This window comes from Oncorhynchus keta, chromosome 1 (assembly GCF_023373465.1).
Source record: "Oncorhynchus keta strain PuntledgeMale-10-30-2019 chromosome 1, Oket_V2, whole genome shotgun sequence".
Lineage (NCBI taxonomy): Eukaryota > Metazoa > Chordata > Actinopteri > Salmoniformes > Salmonidae > Oncorhynchus > Oncorhynchus keta.
This window is the reverse complement of record NC_068421.1, coordinates 82,636,970-82,659,573: the sequence shown is the minus strand read 5'-3', so window position 1 is coordinate 82,659,573 and position 22,604 is coordinate 82,636,970. Positions and strand designations below refer to the sequence as shown.

General features: G+C 43.0%; 1 protein-coding gene across 1 annotated transcript in view; it reads left to right on the top strand.

The window, feature by feature from the left end:
* Positions 1-16,941: 16,941 nt before the first annotated feature.
* LOC118378517 (cAMP-specific 3',5'-cyclic phosphodiesterase 4B-like) overlaps positions 16,942-22,604 on the top strand; it is a 374,366-nt gene continuing 368,703 nt past the window's right edge. The window contains exon 1 of the mRNA XM_052462236.1: positions 16,942-17,190. The gene's annotated coding sequence lies outside the window, so the exon portion shown is untranslated. The remainder of the gene's footprint in view (positions 17,191-22,604) is intronic.

Here is a 22,604-nt window from a genome sequence, read left to right as displayed (position 1 = left end):
TAGAGTAGGATTCGAAATGGTCGGTGATCTGTTTGTTAACTTGGCTTTCGAAGACCTTAGAAAGGTAGGGTATGATATATATAGGTCTGTAGGAGTTTGGGTATAGAGTGTTTCCCCCTTTGAAGAGTGGGATGATTGAGGCAGCTTTCCAGTCCTTGGGAATCTCAGATGATACGAAAGAGAGGTTGAAGAATATAGTAATAGGGGTTGCAACAATTTCGGCAGATCATTTTAGAAAGAGAGGGTCCAGATTGTCCAGCCCGGCTGATTTGTAGGGGTCAAATCAAATCAAATCAAATCTTATTTGTCACATACACATGGTTAGCAGATGTTAATGCGAGTGTAGCGAAATGCTTGTGCTTCTAGTTCCGACAATGCAGTGATAACCAACAAGTAATCTAACTAACAATTCCAAAACGACTGTCTTATACACAGTGTAAGGGGATAAGGAATATATATGTACATAAGGATATATGAATGAGTGATGGTACAGAGCAGCATACAGTAGATGGTATCGAGTACAGTATATACATATGAGATGAGTATGTAGACAAAGTAAACAAAGTGGCATAGTTAAAGTGGCTAGTGATACATGTATTACATAAGGATGCAGTAGATGATATAGAGTACAGTATATACATACATATGAGATGAGTATGTAGACAAAGTAAACAAAGTGGCATAGTTAAAGTGGCTAGTGATACATGTATTACATAAGGATGCAGTCGATGATGTAGAGTACAGTATATACGTATGCATATGAGATGAATAATGTAGGGTAAGTAACATTATATAAGGTAGCATTGTTTAAAGTGGCTAGTGATATATTTACATAATTTCCCATCAATTCCCATTATTAAAGTGGCTGGAGTTGGGTCAGTGTCAATGACAGTGTGTTGGCAGCAGCCACTCAATGTTAGTGGTGGCTGTTTAACAGTCTGATGGCCTTGAGATAGAAGCTGTTTTTCAGTCTCTCGGTCCCAGCTTTGATGCACCTGTACTGACCTCGCCTTCTGGATGATAATGGGGTGAACAGGCAGTGGTTCGGGTGGTTGATGTCCTTGATGATCTTTATGGCCTTCCTGTAACATCGGGTGGTGTAGGTGTCCTGGAGGGCAGGTAGTTTGCCCCGGTGATGCGTTGTGCAGACCTCACTACCCTCTGGAGAGCCTTACGGTTGAGGGCGGAGCAGTTGCCGTACCAGGCGGTGATACAGCCCGCCAGGATGCTCTCGATTGTGCATCTGTAGAAGTTTGTGAGTGCTTTTGGTGACAAGCCGAATTTCTGTGGCTGTTCTTCAGCCTCCTGAGGTCTGATAAGAGCGTCTGCTAAATGACTTAAATGTAAATGTAAATGTGGCGCTGCTTCTTCACGACGCTGTCAGTGTGAGTGGACCAATTCAGTTTGTCTGTGATGTGTATGCCGAGGAACTTAAAACTTGCTACCCTCTCCACTACTGTTCCATCGATGTGGATAGGGGGTGTTCCCTCTGCTGTTTCCTGAAGTCCACAATCATCTCCTTAGTTTTGTTGACGTTGAGTGTGAGGTTATTTTCCTGACACCACACTCCGAGGGCCCTCACCTCCTCCCTGTAGGCCGTCTCGTCGTTGTTGGTAATCAAGCCTACCACTGTTGTGTCGTCCGCAAACTTGATGATTGAGTTGGAGGCATGCGTGGCCACGCAGTCGTGGGTGAACAGGGAGTACAGGAGAGGACTCAGAACGCACCCTTGTGGGGCCCCCGTGTTGAGGATCAGCGGGGAGGAGAGGAGATGTTGTTGCCTACCCTCACCACCTGGGGGCGGCCCGTCAGGAAGTCCAGTACCCAGTTGCACAGGGCGAGGTCGAGACCCAGGGTCTCGAGCTTGATGACGAGCTTGGAGGGTACTATGGTGTTGAATGCCGAGCTGTAGGTCCAGATTTTCCAGCTCTTTCAGAACATCAGCTATCTGAATTTGGGTGAAGGAGAAATGGGGAGGCTTTGGCAGGTTGCTGTGGGTGGTGCCGTGCAGTTTACCGGGGTAGGGGTAACCAGGTGGAAAGCATGGCCAGCCGTAGAGAAATGCTTATTGAAATTCTCAATGACAGTGGATTTATCGGTGGTGACAGTGTTTCCTAGCCTCAGAGCAGTGGGCCGCTGGGAGGAGTTTGTGTTTGTGCTATAGGATGCAAATTTCTGTTTGAAATAGCTAGCCTTAGCTTTCCTAACTGCCTGTGTATGTTGGTTCCTAACTTCCCTGAAAAGTTGCATATCACGGGGGCTATTCAATGCTAATGCAGTATGCCACATTATATTTTTGTGCTGGTCAAGGGCAGTCAGGTCTGGAGTGAACCAAGGGCTATATTTGTTCCCGGTTCAATTTTCTTTGAATGGATCATGCTTATTTAGGATGGTGAGGAAGGCACTGTTAAAGAATAACCAGGCATCCTCTGCTGACGGGATGAAGTCAATATCATTCCAGGATACCCCGGCCAGGTCGATTGGAAAGGCCTGCTCGCTGAAGTGTTTTAGGGAGCGTTTGACAGTGATGAGTGGTGGTCGTTTGACCTCAGACCCATTACGGATGCAGGCAATGAGGCAGTGATCGCTGAGATCTTGGTTGAAAACAGCAGAGGTGTATTTGGATGGCAAGTTGGTTCGGATGATATCTATGAGGGTGCCTGTGTTTACGGATTTGGGGTTGCACCTGGTAGGTTTATTGATCATTTGTGTGAGATTTAGGGCATCAAGCTCAGATTATAGGATGGCCAGGGTGTTAAGCATGTCCCAGTTTAGGTCACCTAGCAGCACGAGCTCAGAAGATAGATGGGGGGCAATCAGTTCCCATGTGGTGTTGAGGGCACAGCTGGGGTCAGAGGGTGGTTTATAGCAAGCAGCAACGGTGTAACGTCGTTCTTCGTTTGTCAAAAGAGAGTCCGACCGAAATGCAGCGTAGTGGTTACTCATGACTTTAATAGAAAAAGTGACACATGAAAAATAACGTAATATACAAAATACAAAACAACAAACGGAACGTTAAATCTAATTACAGCCTATCTGGTGAAACTACACAGAGACAGGAACATGAAAACTAATTACATTTACATTTACATTTAAGTCATTTAGCAGACACTCTTATCCAGAGCGACTTACAGCCTATCTGGTGAAACTACACAGAGACAAGAACATGAAAACTAATTACAGTGAACACTACACAGAGACAGGAACATGAAAACTAATTACAGCCTATCTGGTGAAACTACACAGAGACAGGAACATGAAAAAAACTACAGCCTATCTGGTGAACAGCCTATCTGGAACATGAAAACACTATCTGGTGAACACTACACAGAGACAGGAACATGAAAACTAATTACAGCCTATCTGGTGAAACAGGAACAATCACCCACGAAATACAAAGCGAAACAGGAGTTCCCAATCAGAGACAACGAGAATCACCTGACTCTGATTGAGAACCGCCTCAGGCAGCCAAGCCCATACAACACCCCTACACAGCCGCAATCCCAATAACACAAAACCCCAATACGAAATACCACAATAAACCCATGTCACACCCTGGCCTGAACAAAATAATAAAGAAAACACAAAATACTAAGACCAAGGCGTGACAAACGGTGAGAGCATGCATAGATCATCCTTTCACCTACTCCGTGTCTCACAACGACACGGTTGTTGGAACCAAAAATCATCAGACCAAATGACAGATTTCCACCAGTCTAATGTCCATTGTCCACCGTTGTTTCTTGGCCCAAGCCAGTATCGTCTTACAGGTGTCCTTTAGTAGTGGTTTCTTTGCATCAATTCGACCATGAAGGCCTGATTCACGCAGTCTCCTCTGAACAGTTGATGTTGAGATGTGTCTGTTACTTGAATTCTGTGAAGCATTTATTTGGGCTGCAATTTCTGAGGCTGGTAACTGTAATGAATTCATCCTCTGCACCTTAGGTAACTCTGGGTCTTCCTTTCCTGTGGCGGTCCTCATGAGAGCCAATTGCATCATTGTGCTTGATTATTTTTGTGACTGCACTTGAAGAAACTTTAAAAGTTCTTGAAATGTTCCACATTGACTGACCTTCATGTCTTAAAGTAATGATGGACTGTCGTTTCTCTTTGCTTATTTGAGCTGTTCTTGCCATAATATGGACTTGGTATTAAAACACATGTTAATTTAAATTATTTCCAGGTGACTACCTCATGGAGCTGGTTGAGAGAATGCCAAGAGTGTGCATAGCTGTCATCAAGGTAAAAGGTGGCTACTTTGAAGAATCTCAAATATATTTGGATTTGTTTAACACTTGTTTGGTTACTACATGATTCCATGTATTCCATGTCATAGTTTTGATGTCTTCACTATTATTCTACAATGTAGAAAATAGTAAAAATAAAGAAAACCCCCTGAATGAGTAGGTGTGTCCAAACTATTGTCTGGTACTGTACATCCTGACAAAATACACATTATGACTGGCCTGCTAATGTACCTTTCTGGACCTTGTACACTATAGAGAAAATACCCGTTACTGATCTAAATGGTTGTCTAAAGCCTAGGCTAGATTACTATTATTTTCGGGAATGAAACCCGTGCATTCAAAATGCAGGACATTTTAGTGGTTATTGAAGTGACACATTCACTGCATTTTACAGCCTGTAGCAACTGCAGATTGACCCTTTTAAGCATGTCTGCAAGATATATATGTATTTTTCAGGTGCTATTGTTTTCAATTGATAAGACTATGGATTCCGTGGAGAGAGACTTGAGGGATTGAAAGAAAGCTCCTCTTAATCTTTATTCTGTAAATGTGCGTATTTCCATGCATATGTTAGTGAGTGAATACTTTCATTATTTTGTTTCTTATAGTGGATCTGCTATGGTGTGTTTGGCAGCCTTGCAGGGATACAGGGATACTGTAAAGTCACGATTTCCATCCCTATATTTAGACCCAGGGAGACGGAGAAGGAGATGTGGAATCATTCCAAAAGCTCAACAAGACAAAGGTTGGTAGAATTGGAGAGTTGCACACCGGAGGTATGTGTTAGAGCACAGCACTGCATGCTACTGTACTTGGATGCAATGTGGAACAGAGAGGTATAGTTAGACTACAAACTCCAGATTCCTGAAAGACTGAGGGGAAATCTCCCATTGAGAGCAGAAGTGTCAACAACATAATGTTGTTATTGCGTAATGCATGTGTTATATATGTGAGATATAATTATATGCACCACATACAAAGATTCTACACACGCACTAACACACGCACACACTCATGCACACACTCATGCACACACTCATGCACACACTCATGCACACACCAACTCATGCACACACATATGCACACACACACACGGATGTACGCACGCGCACACACACACACACACACACACACACACACACACACACACACACACACACACACACACACACACACACACACACACACACACACACACACACACACACACACACACACACACACACACACACACACACACACACACTCTCATGGAAACGATGTGAGCATGATGAGTCGTCTGGATGTCATGCTGCTAGGGCTGGTTGTTATGGCGTATAATCAGCCAGGTCAGTTGAGATCCAAGGCAATATTCTACGTTCGTTCAGGTCCCAATGATGTTGGGAGATGGCGGCCACTAGGGGCAACAGTGAGCACTATTACCATAAAGTAGCCTTGCGGTTTGCTAGGGCCTTGTGGAAGGGGATAGCGGAACGGATGACGTAATCCGTGAGCTCCGGGTCCGGGGGTCACGTGTTCAATACCAGTGCTAGGTCAAACCGTAAGGAAATTATCTTAGTATTCTTTCTGGACAGTATTTCTGAAATTAGTGTCCCCGAAAAGTGGCCTCCGAAAATGGTGTACTACGTCACATACATGTATGTGCATGTACAGTATGTGCACCACATCATTTCTCTCTCTCTTGCTCTGCTCTGTGTGCATCTTGCTAGCTGTCATTCAAATGGCGAGGGGCTGAATCTCATTCGCTAGAACATGAATTGCTAGGGGGATGGTCCACTTGGCGGGAAATGTAGGGGAAATGGTTTAGCACAGCTTCCAGAAAAAGAGTTGCCTTCAAACTAGGGATTTTATGTCTAATTGAGTTAAGAGAGTAATTGTGCTCATAGATTATGCATGTATGAACTACACATTGACACATCCAGCCCAAAGCGGAAGCTTTAAAAAATACTTAGTAGTCGCAAAGTTCCGGAGCATGTCTTTAACCCTTACCTTTACCATTTGGAAGAATAAACTTAACCATTGAGTTGTTTCTGTTGTAACGCTATCCCAGCCCTTAACCCTTACCTTAAGGATTTGTAATTTATGCCCACCCTGGACGAAGGTTGAATACTGAAGTCAAACCGTGTCAAACCGTGATATCTTGTTGGAATGATAGCGGCTGGATCATGTAGGCAGAACCTCTCAGCACGCCTCGCTAGCACAAAGATGAGTAACATCAGTTCTGACTCTGTGAATGTGTGTGTGTGTGTGTGTGTGCCGGTGGTGCTGTGTGTGAGTGTGTGTTGTGTATGTACACAGAAACTGAAGACGAGTCGGAGTCTGAGTGTGTCTGTGTGTGTGCAGGTGTGTTTGTGTGTTTGTGTGTTTATGTGCATGCATGTGTGCGTGTGTGTGCATGTGTGAGTGTGAGTGTGTGTGTGTGTGCGTGTTTGTGTGCGTGTGTATGTGTATGCAGGTGTGTGTGTTTGTGCCTGTGATAGTATGAGTATGCATTTAGTGTTTGGGGTGCTAAGAACCACACGCAGAGTGACTGTATCCCATTCCCTGTGCCTAGAAGTGTGTGTTTTAGGACTGTGAATATGTATCGTATTAGCATATGTATCCTATTAGCATAGGAGAGCGGGAAAGAAGAGCATCTCAGACCACCATACTAAGGGAGCCAGCCAGAGAGAGAGACAAGCCTAATGGCTGCAGAGTTCTGATTAGATCTCTACTGCTGCATGGTACTGCATGGTGCTATTTAATTATGAACTAATCCCTGGCTAGGGATGCTATGCATTCAACCTGACAGTTGGCTAGTTTGATATAACACCATTCTCTCTCTCTCTCTCTCTCTCTCTCTCTCTCTCTCTCTCTCTCTCTCTCTCTCTCTCTCTCTCTCTCTCTCTCTCTCTCTCTTCAATGTGATTTATTGGCATGGGAAACATATGTTTACATTGACACAGCAAGTGAAATAGATGATAAACAAAAATGAAATGAAGCTCTCCCTCTCCTGACTCTCCTTCTCTCTCTTTCTCTTATAACACGACTCTGATAGGCTGTGCGGTTGTGTTTAGCCTAGTTGTGTGTGTGATAAAGTTGTGTGTAACCTGGCAGTTGGGTGGAAGACAGACAAACAAGTACTACATCTAACATGCTACTACAGTACACATCTTGAAGGAGTGAAGACTGCAAAAACAAACCTGTATGTCGACAGGAAGGTTGTTGGTTTACCCTAGCTGTATAAATCTGTACATGGACTCTCCCCCTCTCTCTCTCCCTCCCGCCCTTCTCTCTCCCTCTATTTGTGACAGGTATGTTGATGTTCAAGTATAACCTAGCTGTGGAGCTAACAGATGGTAAGTGTGTCCAGCCGGCAGAGGGAGGGAAGCTATGAAGAAATTATTACATGCAGGAGGAGGCATGAGAACTTCAGCAAACCTCCTGATTAGGTGGACCTCATTGTCACTCTCTTGGTTAGGACGTATTGCTGTGATTATAATGAATATACTCCCCCAGGTGTTACAGTATATCCTTTGCAGATGATCCCAAATCATATCCCTGGGAAGTTTTTCCAAATCAATTCACAGAGCAATGTCCATATTTACTTGGAACAATAAGCGACCTAAAATGCCATTAGAAAAAGTCCAACTGTAATGTGTCTGTAGCTAACTTTCAGTACTATCACTGGTCCACACAATTTAAGATACTTTCTGAGTGGATTGATCAACACCCAAACTCAACATGGTTGGATCTGGAATCTGAGGGTTGTTGCTTTCGGATCTCTGACAGACCTAACTTTTTTAGGGAAAATATCTCAAGATAAAAGCCTAAAGGACAATTCTATTGTCACAAACACCATTGACTCATGGAATACTAGAAAAGCAGCTTTTCATATGACATTCTGTGTGTAAGTCGTTATCAATCCCTTCTTTCCTTCATGCATAGACAGTGGCTTGAGGAATTGGTACAAAGCTGGATTTACAACATTGAATGATTTGTTTTAATGATGGCTTCCGTAAGTATTTCCTGAAATTGAAACAAGAATATGGTTTACCGCACTCACAATTTCACTGTTTCCTCCAGACAGGAGCTAGGAGGAATCTAGCCTTAATAAGATGGAAAAATGTATAGTCCATGCTAGCTCCTTAAAAAATAAGAAAATAACCTACATATACAGCAGCCTTTTTACAATAGGCAAGGTCAACAATGATAGTAACAAACGTGCATGGCAGCAAGACCTTCGGGAGACCATCGATAATTGTGAATGATTCATACTAAAGCAAATAAAATGTGTTGTTCCTATAAAACTATAAAATAATACAGAAGTACAAACTACACCTGTTGTCAGAAGTAACTATGACCCTGCATGTTCTGGGGAATGCCACAAACGTAAGAGGCACACAAGTGGAAAGAGACATCTCAAATATTTTGGGCTCTCCAGTTGGTAACAGCCTCTCAAATTTGTTTTGGGTCTACACTCGGCTAACCCTGCACTGTGATGTCCTAAAAAAATCTTAGCTCATATGTGGTACGCTGCTAGAATAACAATTATTCAACCATGGATAGATGACACGAAACCTAACAATTCCTTGTGGCTCAGAAACCTGGCGTGGTTGTTTCTTCTGTAAACACTGACTAATGTCCACCAGGGTAAACTTGACAAGCTCTTGCATATCTGGAGCACTGTAGTTCGGTTTATAGAAGATGAGTATGCGAATATACTGTTGAAGGGGATTGCCAACCCATAACCCACCAAGCATCTGGGTGTTGCTGTTTGTACCATTGGAATGTAATACTTATGATCATTTGTTTGGGTGAGAAGGAGATTAGGGAGAGGGGTGGGAAATAGATATAAATACTTATCATGGAAGAACAATTGTCAATAAAGTAGAATGACATTATTTTCTAATTCACCTATTAAACTTGTTTTATTCTTGGAAGACATGGACATCGCTGTTTTTCTTTTTTGTTTTTTTGTCCCCCACAATGAAATCGGAGAGGGGACTGTGTGTCTGTCTCCGTCTTCTTGTTTTTTCATATGTATGTCTTTTGTGGATTGCTCTGTGTTATCGTTGGTTTTGTCTGTGTGGAAAATGTCAAATAAACTATTTAAACTTCAGAGAGCCTCATTAGCGTGTGGTATTGTGGTGGATGGGGTTGAACAGGAGAGAGCCACTCAGGTGATGCTCTATGTGTTTGTATGTGTGTGTGGGGGGGGTCTTTCTCTGTGTTTGTGTGTGTGTCTGTGTGTATGTGTCACAGACTACCAGATGGCCCTGCTTCCTAATCACAAGCGTGTTTCTTAAGCAGTAAATCCCCTGAACCCCCCCTCCCCTCCCTCTGTGTGTCTTAGTCCCCCCCATCCCTCTCCCCGAAATACACATAATATTAAACACACACCACAGGGAATCATATGAAGAAAGATCAACAGCAGGTTGGCATTTATTGGGATGACTACTGGAGGCAGTTCTGCAGGGTAGTCACTAGCTGGCACAGCCACAAAGTCATAACATTTTAACCCTAATCTTAACCCCAATCTTAACCCCACTGCTAACCTTAACCTTAAATTAATATATCACTCCAATACATTTGAATAGAAAGTTAGTAAAAATAGATAAGATCTTGCTACCATGTCTATTTGTGTAAAAATCATTAACTCCTTAGTTATATCCCAGTTTACCTACTTGGTTATTGTCACGACTTCCGCCGAGGTTGGCTCTCCTGCCCGTTCAGGCGGTGCTCAGCGGTCGTCGTCACCGTCCTACTAGCCACTACCGATCCCTTTTCGTGTATCTGTTGGTTTTGTCTGATTGTTTTCACCTGTGTGGTAGTTAATTAGTGTCTGTATATAATGTAGGTTGTCCCGCCCTTGTTTTGTGCGGGATTGTTTATTTTGTCATTCGTTTCGTCTGTCGGTGTTTTTGTGTTTATTATTCTCCGGTTAGTCTCTTATCCTGTTTTGGATAATTTCACCCTGTTTGTATTTGGGTTGCCCGTGTTTATTTTGTTCACCGGAGAATAAACTTATTTCACGCTATTTGCTCTCTGCGCCTGATTCCACCCACCTTGATTAGACGTGACAGTTATGGTCTTGTCTACGTAGACCTAGCGACTGATTTTTCAATTACATGAGCAAAAAATATTAAATTTTATGGAATGGCAAGCCGGACAAAATTAAAAGGGCCTATTTTTATAATGAATCTGAATTTGTAAGGCACAAATTATTTATTAAATATTTATTTATTATTTAAGTATTAGACCTCTCCGAACTGGTTCTCTAGCAATGTAGCAAGAATGTCTCACGCTATGTTCAAGAATGGCCTTTTTCCCCTTTATTCAGATTACAACCTCTCACTTTTGGTTATTTGAAAACGAAATAATCTCCATAATATCGCTATTGTTAAAGCAAACCAAGAGTGTGCAACGCTGTTGTGAAGGCAAAGGGTGACAACTTTGAAGAATCTCAAATATAAAATATATTTTCATTTGTTGACTACATGATTCCATATGTGTTATTTCATAGTTATTTCATAGATTATTCTACAATGTAGAACATTTTAAAATGAAGAAAAACCCTTGAATGAGTAGGTGTGTCCAAACTTTTGACTGGTACTGTGTATCTACTGAACAAAAATATAAGTGCAACATGCAACAATTTCAAAGGTTTTACAGACATACAGTTCATAAAATGAAATCAATTCATTAGGACTAATCTATGGATTTCTCATGACTGGGAATACAGATATGCATATGTTGGTCACAGATACTTAAAAGAAAGTTAGTGATGTGGATCTGAAGTCATTATCTGGTGTGACCATCATTTGCCTCATGCAGGCAACACATCTCCTTCACAAAGTTGATAGGCTGTTGATTGAGGCCTGTGGAATGTTGTCCCACTCCTCTTCAAGGGCTGAGCGAAGTTGCTGAATATTGGCAGGAACTGGAACACTTTGTTGTACACGTCGATCCAGAGCATGCCAAACATGCTCAATGGGTGACATGAGGAGATAGGTGACGGAGGATTGGCACGACAATGGGCCTCAGAATCTCGTCACAGTATCTCTGTGCATTCAGAATTCCATCTATAAAATGCAATTGTGTTCGTTGTCTATTCCATAACCCCACCGCTACCATGATATCAGCAAACCACGACAACTACTGTGATTATTATTATTTCACCATGCTGGTCATTTATGAACATTTGAACATCTTGGCCATGTTCTGTTATAATCTCCATCCGGCACAGCCAGAAGAAGACTTGCCACCCCTCATAGCCTGGTTCCTCTCTAGGTTTCTTCCTAGCCACCGTGCTTCTACACCTGCATTGCTTGCTATCAACTGATGTAAGAAGGGCTATTTAAATACATTTGTTTTGATTTGATTTACATTTAAACAGTAATAGGACCAATCTACACTACATTGCATTATTAGGGCTCTAAGCAATACTAGTTGTTCTCCCCGATGGATTTCAAATGCCCCTCAGGCATGTCATCCTGGAGTCGGGCCTGACACACACACACACACACACACACACACACACACACACACACACACACACACACACACACACACACACACACACACACACACACACACACACACACACACACACACACACACACACACACACACACATACACACACTCACACGCACACGCACACGCACACGCACACGCACAAACACACAAACAAACAGAGGCCCTCTGTCCGGCTGAGTCACAGTGGTCTGGCTGTCTCTGTCTCTGTCTCTGTCTCTGTCTCTGTCTTGTCACAAGGCTGTCATCTGTCATTTCAGAGTGAGCCGTCAGTCTCTGGGGTGGATCGGTTCTGCTCAGTCATCTCTGGCACACAGGAATAATGTTTGTGTGTGACCACACACTTCCAATACTTAACAATATATTCAGCTATGAAAAAACAACATTAATATGCTAGGATTATTTAGCTTTTTCTGTATTAATGTACTGTAAAGATATTTACTAAATCCATCTTCAAATATGTACAAAAAGTATTTCAGCAGATTCTATGCATTTTTGTGTGGCTTTATTTGTGTAAAAAGACATATATTTTGTGCGACTTAATTTGTAGGAAAATTCACATTTTTGTGCAACTTCATTCCTAGCGAAAATACATTTTTGGGGGGCAAACTTTGGAACGATCTTTTGAAAGTTATTAGAGCAGTGCATGATGGGCAACGGTATCCTACACTGACTTTTTTGTGTCCTACATGTATCTACATAATAAAACGAATGTGTTAACAACCCAATATTGTTAATCATCCAGGCTGTCACCTAAATAATTATGATATAATAGTAGCCTTACCTTGTTCTTTTTAAATGTATTAATGCCAATACTGTTTTCTATGCTTGTTTTAACTTAATACTTTGGGATCCTAGTGCACTTGTAGTCAGAAAGGCTCTTTTTCCATGTAGGCAACAGTAGGCCTACACAACTTTCTTTACAATGCATTTCATATTTTGTGGAGCCTACAGTACATTACAAAATGTTCTTCATAAGGCATTTAACACAAGGCTTCCCTTTTCGTGTACCATACACCGTTTCTTTCATAATGCATTTTATACAAGGCTATGTCGAATTTTATGAGGGTTGCCAGATTGGAGAAAAAATACATGTATTTTTTTGATTGGGGAATGGGGATACATTTTTATGATGGGAAATTATAATACACACCATAATACACACACACATACACAAACACTTACACACATACACACACTCACTTTGTTTGTACTCATGTTATAGCCAACTTTTGACTTTAGTATGAATTATTTTTAATAAAACATTTGTATCTAGTTGTCATGTATTCATTATCTTAAATGGTTCAATGTTAGTAATTTGCATGTTTCAGTAATGATTAACATGGTTAAATAGTCTTAAATCTCTGCTTGATTTATCTTTTGGTATATTTGGCATTTAATAAATATTCTGTATTCCAGTGAAGAAAGCAATAATTAATCAACACAGTTCTGTAAATAAATGGACACCACCTGTTACAAAACAGAAATGGCTCTGTTTGCCATGTTACAAAACAGAGAAATGCTCTGTCTGAAGCCATTCGGCTATGGGTTTCACAGCCCTATAATAATGATACAAGTAATTATCAACTTAAAAAGGTTTATTTTTTTATATATATTTTTTTTACAACCGATGGAGTATAAGATGTTAGGAATAGTGGCATAGGAGAGTCTGAAATGAATTAAATACCTCATACATATGTTCAATGTCAGCAGCAATTTCAAGTGAGAAAACCCATTCAGCTATGGGTTTCACAGCCCTATAATAATGATACAAGTGACTGTATATCACCTTAAAATGGGTTTATTTACAACCTCTGGGGTGTAAACATGTTGGGCAAAGTGGTATAGGAGACATATAACCCATAACTTTAGTTCAGTCTTCGCCAATGAGAACCAAGAGGAGCTTCGTCCTTCATCACTGGATTCTAAGGCCATAGAAAATCATACATCCGTCTCATTAAATAAGAACAGGATGGATCAACAGTGATTCGTATTACTGGTTTGCATCCTAAAAAAAGGATAAGTTGTGTTTTGTTGCTTAACAAACTTAAATGATTTGTCTACCCATATGTCACTGTCAGGTCATTAGATGTATAAGCTTAAGTAACAAAATAACATCATGGTTGTAATAACACTTTCAACAGGTAGTTTGTAAATGTGTAGAATGTGTTTGTTTTTGTGTGCACACTGGAAAATGAACATATGTAAATTAGACAGTCACAGAGGGTTTTCTTCTGAATAACTGGTCAGGACATTGCACATTCCATTCAGCTTCAGGCAACTTTGATGTAAGGCTTGATCACATGTGTAGTGACTATTTCTAACCATTGTTACATATCCATTGTTCACCAGATATATCAATGTAAATACACCCAACATAATGTTGAAATACAAAATGCTAGACGAACACATACTGTAACTAGAAGTGAGCTGGACATGATCCCAATGCTGCCACCAGTGTAGTGGAAGAAAGTGAAAGCTGCAACAGGGACTCTAACAAGGGCTCACACGTGGCAAAGTGAGCTCCAACAGCCATTGCCATGAAAGCATAGTAGGCCTCTGGGCAGAATCAGTAGACCTACAATGCTGGCATATGCCTTGTTACAATAGCCAAAGTATATACAATTATTGGCACGACCGTAATAATCATCATGAAACGGCCTTGGAATTGCCATAAGTTTAAGTCAACATAATTCATTATTTTACATTAACCTGTTTAACTGCATTGATGTGGCTTGATTGGTCATTGTCCAGACTCGGTATAGTTGCAATACAATGCAGTTACACCAGGGGAATTTAAACCAAACAGATTTTTTGCAGGTCTTCTTTTTCCCCACATTAATTAATTAATTAATTTCCCATCATGAAAATGTATCTCCCGATGCCTTCATCGATACCACACAACTTTTTACTCCAAACTGGCAACCCTCTTAAAAATCGACATAGCATTGGCATTAATAAAATTTAAATTAAAATGTAAGGGTACTATTATATTATTAGTATTTTGGTGACAACCTGGTTGATTAACAATATTGGGTTGTTAACACGCTCGTTTTTTGTAAAAGTAAATGTGAGTGTCACGTTCTGACCATAGTTCTGTTATTTTATTCTTTGTTTTAGTATGGTCAGGGCGTGAGTTGGGGTGGGCAGTCGATGTTTGTTTTTCTATGTTGGTTTTTGTGTTCGGCCTAGTATGGTTCTCAATCAGAGGCAGGTGTCGTTAGTTGTCTCTGATTGAGAATCATACTTAGGTATCCTGGGTTTCACTTTTGGTTTGTGGGTGTTTGTTTCCGTGTCAGTGTTTGTCGCCACACGGGACTGTTTTGTTGATTCACGTTTATTATTTTGTTCCAGTGTCCAGTTGTGTTTTTTAGAATAAATCAATATGGACACTTACTTGGGAGGAGATTCTGGACTGCAAGGGACCATGGGCACAGGTTGGAGGCAGCGAAAGCCGAGACGTGGTGGTATGAGGAGGCAGCACGGCAGCGCGGCTGGAAGCCCGAGAGTGAGCCCAAAAATGTATTGGGGGACACGGGGCGTGTGGCTAAGTCAGGTAGGACACCTGAGCCAACCCCCGTGCTTACCGGAGAGCGAGAGGGACCGGGCAGGCACCGTGTTATGCGGTGGAGCGCACGGTGTCCCCGGTGCGTGTGCATAGCCCGGTGCAGTACATTCCAGCTCCTCATATCGGGCGGGCTAGAGTGGGCATCGAGCCAGGTGCCATGAAGCCGGCTCAGTGCATCTGGTCTCCAGTGAGTCTCCTCGGGCCGGCATACATGGCACCAGCCTTACGCATGGTGTCCCCGGTTCACCAGCACAGCCCTGTGCGGGCTATTCCACCTCGCCGCACTGGCCTGGCTACGGGGAGCATTCAACCAGGTAAGGTTGGGCTGCCAGTCTGTCCAGTCTGTCCTGAGCTGCCGGAGCCGCCAGTCTGTCCTGAGCCGCCGGAGCCGCCAGTCTGTCCTGAGCCGCCGGAGCCGCCAGTCTGTCCTGAGCCGCCGGAGCCGCCAGTCTGTCCTGAGCCGCCGGAGCCGCCAGTCAGTCCTGAGCCGCCGGAGCCGCCAGTCAGCAAGGAGTCACCGGAGCCGTCAGTCAGCCAGGAGCCGCCGGAGTCTCCCGCCTGTCCAGGTTCAGGTTTTGCGGCCAGAGTCCGCACCTTTGGGGGGTTGTTTCCCTGTCAGTGTTTGCCCCACACGGGACTGTTTCGTTGATTCACGTTTATTATTTTGTTCCAGTGTCCAGCTGTGTTTTTTTTTATTTATAAATCAATATGGACACTTACCACGCTGTGCTTTGGTCCAATCCTTACTCCTCCTCAGACGAAGAGGAGGAAATCCGTCACAGTGGGACACAAAAAAGGCAGTGTAGAACACCATTGCCCAAAATGCATTGCTCCAATAACTTTCAAAATATTGTTTGAATGTTTGCCCCCAACAAAATGTATTTTCCTATGAATGAAGTTCCACAAACATGTGTGTAAGCCACATAAAAACGCACAAAAAAGCACAAGATCTTTTAAAAAACCTTTGTACATATTTGAACGAATTCAGTGTGAGATCGTGTTGACAGAGAGGAATGTAAAATAAACGCATTGGGGAATCAGCTGAGCACCTCATGTTGATGTTGCTTGGAGGGATATTTTTCCATGTGAAATCAGTGTAACTAACCATGGTGTGGCTCAGGTATGCACACACCGACACACACAGACACGTGTGGAAAGGGGAGTGGAGAGAAGCAACTAGATAGAAAATAACATCAGTTGTCAGCTTCAGCAGCAAATAAAAAGTGATGACAATTTTATATGTATGGGCTATTCAATTCCAATTTCTGTAAAAATGTAAGGATAGGCTACAGACAAAGTCGTTTGCATGTCACACTGGAGAACGTAGACGTAGTACCAAGCGCTATAGAGTAGCTTCGGCGCGCTCGATTGGTCCAGAGTACTATCCTCGTGTGGTGAGAGAAGGAATGCCGACTTGAGAGATTTTTTAAGAAAGCTCTTCGGAAACTATCTTCCTCCATTTTATTAAGAACCGTTGTGAATGATACATTCTTGAAATAATTTGAACCTCCGAATTGAGTATACATTCTTGAAATAGTTTGAACCTCCGAATAGACTAACCCCCGCGTGATTGTCTAGTGACAGAGAAGTGAGTCCATCAAGGAAGTGCTGTTTTTATTTGGGTAAGGAATGACAGGATACCAGATGGCTCGGGAACAGGCTTTTTAGCTCAACCGCACGAGGTTGGCTCGAGGTCGCAAATAACGGAACGGAGGATACACAACAACGCGCACTGAAACCGTGTTGGTAACTGAAGGAACTCGACTTTTTGATAAATTCGCATTTTACCGAAAATTCTGCTTTAGCAAGAGCCATTTGTCACCCTTCTACGAGAATAGAAAGTGGACTCGCTTTTTAGGTAAGGTGCACCAGAGCGCTCGAACGTTAAACGATGATGCTGTTATAGTTTTGTCTAATGTTGTGTTGTGTTCTTTTGTTAGGCAATTTGCAGATACCACTCATTAATAATAATATTTGTACAACACCTAAATATGTTTCAGCTAGCTCACTAAACAGGGTTCTGGGAATTCCCTGTAGCGAAATCCAGTGCTCTATCTATCATGATTGATGTCTTATTTATGATGGGTGCTGCCTAGGCTGTAGCCTATTGGTAGGCGATTGGATTGAGTAACTACTGGTAGGCTACTTTTTGTAATTTAAAAAATCTGTGACGATTCTATAGATAGATAAATATAATACAATTCATCGGCCTAATTGTTTATTTTGTAATTATCGAAGATGATTTTGAACGGGTGGCCCAGACTCAGACCCTGACTACAATGAGACAATGAACAGGCTAGCAATGTAACGTTACATTTCAATACGTTACATTTCAATACGTTACATTTCTTTCTTGGTTCATGTTAACCAACCTGACTTACTTGGCTTCAAATGGATTAACACAATACAATAAACCATTCAACGGACAGAAAATGTACACATAACTGACACCATTGAAGTGATAATGAAATCACAATAGTTGTACAGGTGCACTTCCTGTCTTTCTGGACTAGTGTTCTAATGGGATTTTAGGACTCCCTCTGACACACTATCAAATCAACATAAAACAAAAATGTATTTGTCACATGCTTCAAACAACAGTGAAATGCTTACTTTCGGGTCATTTTTCAGTAATTAGTTCAACATAAAAAAATCCCCAAATATTTCCATATAGAAATAGTGACATTGGGAATTTGATATTCTCCTGGGTCTGTCTGGATAAGGACAGGTATGAGAGTGACACGGATATGGAATAGAATGCATTGGGATCATATTCAGCCTAGACTCTAGAAGATTATCTTTCTGTTTGCTCAGAGCATTATCTCCAAAGGGGCTCAACCTTTCTGAAGCCAGCTGAGCTTTAAATCCAGGGCCAACCTCCTGAGTTGAAAAAGAGAAACATGGTCACAATTTACTTGAAGTTGCACAGATACCATGTAGCCAAATGTAATGTCAATGTTTTTGTTATTACGTGGTAATATACTAGCAAGTCATTTTACACAGAAGTTGGTCTGTTTGCTTCCCTTAAACTTCAACCATTCATTGCTATATTTTATTAATATATAGTTAACAAAGTTACAGAGTAACTACATATTATAAAGGGAACTGAAGCTTCCTGTGTTTAATAGAGGATGCAGGGCATGTTTTGCATCTCCCTTTGCCTTTGTGTTAAGTTGACAGTGCTGGCAGTGCCAGTGAGAGAGTGGGTCTCTGGACTGTACTTCTGAATCAGGAGGGGACACTGGCTTGTGAATGAACCAACAGCCCTGCCTGCCCTGGTCCTTCCTCTTCTGCTCTCTCATCTCACTGTCCATCTCTCTCATTCTCCAGTACAGTACATCCCTTCCTCCCCAGCTGGATCTTTCCATCACTGTCTCTTCCTACTTCCTTCCCTCCATCCCTCTGTCTGATTAGATCCCTTCCATTCTTTTATTTCATCCCAAAATCCATTGATCAGACCACTCACTGTGTGTGTGTGTGTGTGTGTGTGTGTGTGTGTGTGTGTGTGTGTGTGTGTGTGTGAAGTATAATAAAACACATTCATTGCTTCCCCTATGTGCATTTTTTAATTTGTATTTTTTTTAACCTTTATTTAACTAGGCAAGTCAGTTAAGAACAAATTCTTATTTTCAATTACAGCCTAGGAACAATGGGTTAACTGCCTGTCCAGGGGCAGAATGACAGATTTGTACCTTGTCAGCTCGGGGATTTGAACTTGCAACCTTTCGGTTACTAGTCCAACACTCTAACCACTAGGCTACCCTGCCGACCCATTTTGCAGCGGCACGCCGTTTTTTTACGATTTTATTTTGGAAAATAATTTTCAGGGTGGTAAAATGTGTTCAGTGTAAACTTAAATGACTACAACCAGATATGTAGAAAAAGATAATGGAGCAAGATTTTTAAAAATAAGATCATCTTTGAGAACTAACTAGAGAGTCAGGGAGAATCTGAAATTCAAAAAATGGCATGGGCCCCGTTGATTTTGTTATCATGTTTGAGTTACTCAGATAGCGTTAAGAACAAGGCATAATTTGGCAACATTTTTATAATTGCAGGAAAGTAGCTTTAAAACGGAACATTTTCTCAGCACAATGGGAAATGTGTTGAATTGTACAAAATTTGCTTTGAAACGGCATTTTTTTTAAATCTCAGGCCCATGAGAAACGCGTAAAATTGCAGGAAACTAGTTTTAAAACTGTGATATGTTCTCTCTGCCCCATGACAAGATGTGTAGGATTGCAGGATATTTTTGGCCAGGAGGAGGGCCTCTAAAACTGCACCACTGGCCACTCCCACTACCACACCCACTATCACGCACTGAAAAGAATCCTAGGGGAAACACTGACATTGATCAATAAGCAGTGCTGTGAGTGGACTCTGAGAGCAAAGCTTTAATATTCAATACCTAAGCTTGAGAAATCAAAGCAAATATTTACAAATATTTAATCAACATGTCATGTTTTGTGTAGCCGAAATCGGATAGAGTCCAGAGCGGGTGAAATCTTTCTTGGAGTGCTATCTGTGGTGACAGTAATTTGGTTTCATTAATAGTGTGTGTGTGTGTGTGTGCACGCCCCACAGTGTGTGTGTGTTGTCATTATTGATCACCAGCAGAGACCAACAGGCTAATTAATAATTAGTGCAGGGCATATTTTTCTTCCCTGTTTAACCTTGTCAGTATTGCTAATGACTGTTTTGAAACATGTGTTCTGACATAAGTGGTTGCATTATGCTCATCAAACACATTTTGGGATTGGCTGGACATTCTCTCACTCCTCTCTACTGTTGGTAACACAGTGGCTGCTTCTTCTAGTCTGCCACCTTCCTCTGAATCGAGCTGTTCTCTGTGGCGTTCAAGTAGATAGCCTGCGTGTGTGAATCATACATCATACACAAGTGAATGGAAAAGGTTAGATCAGTGAGTAGTGGCCTCTAGCCATTCCCCAGAGGTCTTGAGGAGTGTGTTTAGGACAGAGAGGAGTCTCTGGAGGTCATTGATTACCTACCACATGGTGAGCAGTGGCACAGGATTTTAGAAACCAGGTCTGAGACACACACACCTCAGTGGGCTTTAGTCTTAGAGAAGAGAATGTGGTTCATAGGGTCTCCTCCTCAGCAGCAGCAGTAGTCAATGGGGCTATAGACGAACAATCAATCAGCCCTTAAGACTCAGGGGAGGAGATGCTCCTCAGTGGGACCCTGGCTGGCCGATCAACTCATTTATAATACCCCCTTTCCTTCCCTGTGATAGACAGACTGAGTCTGTCAATGAAGACAGTGTTTATGTGTGTGTGTGTGTGTGTGTGTGTGTTTTCGATGTGTGTGGCGGCTGTGGTTGCATGTGTTGAATATCCTAAGGCTATTCTGTGGAGTTTCAGTGCTGTTTGTAAAGAGGTCAAAAACCAGGGTTCTCTCCCTCATGAAAAAATACTACAGTTTATGGTAAAATACTACAGTACTTTATTGTGGAATTTTTATAGTAAACTGCAGTATACTGTATAATACTATACTGTAGTATACCTCGATCATGTGTTGAACTTACTATAAAATGTTGTAGTGTACTTGTCACGGAAGTCTAGGAATGGTGGGTGTAAAGTCAGGCGCAGAGAGTAATACTTCCAAATTAATGTGTTTATTCCGCTTGGTCCAGCCAACAAACAGGCAATGACCACAAAACAGGTATGTCTCCAAAAACCAGGAAATAACATACAACAAATTACGCAGGAGAAAAACAACTTCACCACTGACATTCGGAATAATCCCGCACACAAGCAGGCTGGCACTGGAAGTTTAAATAGACGATAAATGAACCAAAATAAGCAACAGGTGAAAACAATCAAGACAAAACCAACAGAAAAAGAAAATGGCAGCTAGTAGGCCGGTGTCTACGATCAGTGGACAGTGGCAGCTAGTCAGTGGCAGCTAGTAGGCCGGTGACTACGATCAGTGGACAGTGGCAGCTAGTCAGTGGCAGCTAGTAGGCCGGTGACTACGACTGCCGAGCAACGCCCAAACAGGGAGAGGAGCCACCTTCGGTGAAATTCGTGACAATACCCCCCTCCCCCCCGACGCGTGGCTCCCTGCGAGACCGGCCTCGAGGACGACGAGGCGTAGGGCGATCCGGATGGAGATGGTGGAAATCACTCAGCAGTGATGGATCCAAGATGTCCTCCACCGTTACCCAGCACCTCTCCTCCGGACCGTACCCCCCTCCCAATCCACAAGGTACTGCAGGCCCCTCGCCCGGCATCTATAGTCCATGATGGAACGTACCGTGTCCAGAGAGGGCTGAGGGACCTCCGGCACCAGTGTCCCCTCACTGTGGTGGCGGTCAGCGCTCACCTTCTGACGCCCACCTGGACTGCTCTCCAGATCTCCTATGAGCGCTGCAGCCATTCCTCCACCGCAGGAGCCTCGGTCTGGCTCTGACGCCAAGGTGCCAGGACTGGCTGGTAGCCCAACACACACTGGAAAGGCGACAGGTTCGCGGAGTTGTGGTCGAGTGAGATTTGGGCTACCTCTGCCCATGGGACGTACCTCGCGCATTCTCCTGGCCGGTCCTGGCAATATGACCGCAGAAACCTACCCACATCCTGGTTCACTCTCTCCACCTGCCCAATGCTCTCGGGGTGAAAACCTGAGGTCAGGCTGATCGAGACCCCCAGATGCTCCATGAACGCCCTCCAAACCCGGAACGTGAACTGGGGACCCCGATCAGAAACTATGTCCTCAGGCACCCTGTAGTGCCGGAAGACGTGGGTTAACAGGGCCTCCGCAGTCTGCAGGGCCGTAGGGAGCCGGGCAACGGGAGGAGACGGCAGGAATGTGAAAACCGATCCACAACGGCCAAGATCGTGTTGTTCCTCTGAGATGGGGGAAGGTCAGTCAGGAAGTCCACCGACAGATGTGACCAAGGCCGTTGTGGAACGGGGAAGGGCTGTAACTTCCCTCTAGGCAGGTGTCTGTCTGGGAGCCTTACTCTGAGCGCACACCGAACAGGAGGAGACATAAAACCTCACGTCCTTAGCTAAAGTGGGCCACCAGTATCTCCCCCTAAGACCCCGCACCGTCCTCTCAATTCCCGGATTACCCGTGGAGGGTAGCGTGTGGGCCCACCTGATCAATTTGTCACGAACACCAAGCGGCACGTACTTCCGACCCGCTGGACACTGTGGTGGCATAATAGACCCTGGTCTATAAGAGATGGTGAAACAAAATCTGGTGAAAAACATGGCCCACCTTCTTGCCTGGCGAGGATTCAGTCTCCTC